The following is a 1,398-nucleotide window of genomic DNA, read 5'->3' as shown; positions in this document are numbered from 1 at the left end:
AATATAGTGGGTGAGTTGTATGGCATGTGAATTACCTTTTAAAGCTATTTAAAAAAAAAAACCAAAAACCCACGGCATATACCCACCAGAATATCATAATTACAAAGATTAACACCTTTCCATGCTACCCTGAGCAGGACCCAGGCAGCCTTGTTCTTGGTTCCCACATGACTTAGAGGGAAACTTCCACAATGTCTGGAGTCCCTGACATCCTGCAAAGGAAGGATGAGGATGTCCTCAAATTCTTGCAGCAGGAACCCGCTCGGGTGGCAGCAAACCTTGACCTCCAAATGAAACAGTCCATCTACAAAAGGAAGAAGAGAATCTGGGAGAAGCTTCTGCTGGCAGCTTCTGCCATTGTTGCCACTGAAAACCCAGCTGATGCCCATGCCATACTGTCCAGCGAGCTGTGCTGAAGTTTACTGGAGCCACTGCTGTTGCTGGACACTTCACTCCCAGACCTTCATCAGCCAGATCCAGGCAGCCCTCCGGGAGCCGAGACTCCTGGTGCTCAACTAACCCACCTACCCCTGCTCTGTGTATCACAGACTCTCCTCTGCACTCTGTGGACATCGCCATCCCTTGCAGCAATAAGGGGGCTCACCCAGACGTCTGAGGTGGCCCGGAAAGTTCTGTGCACGTGTGGCACCATCTCCCCTGAGCAGCCATGGGAGGTCATGCCTGATGTCTGCTTCGACGGGGACCTGGAAGAGATTGAAAAGGGAGAACAGGCCGCTGCTGAGAAGGCTGTGACCAAGGAGGCATCTTGGTGAATGGACTGCTCCCGAGCTCACTGCTGCTCAGCCGAGGTCTTGGCTGGTCGGGAGGCGTAGGTGCCCTCTGGCTGTCCAGGTTCCTGCTGAAGCCTGGAGTGCTCAGCTGCCACGGAAGACTGGTCTGCAGCCCCCACTGCTCAGGCCACTGCATGGGTGGGAACAACCACTGAGTGGTCCTAAGCTGTTCTTAAACAGAATGGAAATAAGATTGTCGAAAAATAAAGTTTCTTTAAAAAAAAAAATGGCCCAATGGGCATGGCTTAGTGGTTGAGCATTGCCCTCGGAACCAGGAGATCATGGTTTGATTCTAGTCAGGGCACATGCCCCGGTTGCAGGCTGAATCCCCAGTGGGGGGTGTGCAGGAGGCAGCCAACCAATGGTTCTCACTCATTGATGTTTCTCTCCTCCCTTCCTATCTGAAATCAATAAAAAATAAATTTAAAAAAACGATTAATAATACCATGTGTTGGTGAAGATATGAAGCAACTGGAGTTCTCAGACCCTTCATGGGAATATGATTTGGAGCCACCAACTTAGAAACCAGCTAGACATTATCTACTAAAGCTAAGCATCCCTGTAACCCAGTAATTCCTAAGTTCATACCCAACGGAATCATATGCAC

General features: G+C 49.9%; 1 pseudogene; it reads left to right on the top strand.

The window, feature by feature from the left end:
• On the top strand, window positions 1–1,099 carry LOC132212789 (small ribosomal subunit protein uS2-like; annotated as a pseudogene).
• The last annotated feature ends 299 nt before the right edge of the window (window positions 1,100–1,398 follow it).

The sequence above is a fragment of the Myotis daubentonii genome, chromosome 11, assembly GCF_963259705.1.
Source record: "Myotis daubentonii chromosome 11, mMyoDau2.1, whole genome shotgun sequence".
Classification (NCBI taxonomy): Eukaryota; Metazoa; Chordata; class Mammalia; order Chiroptera; family Vespertilionidae; genus Myotis; species Myotis daubentonii.
Note: the sequence above shows the minus strand (reverse complement) of the source record. Positions and strands in the feature narration are given on the sequence as shown.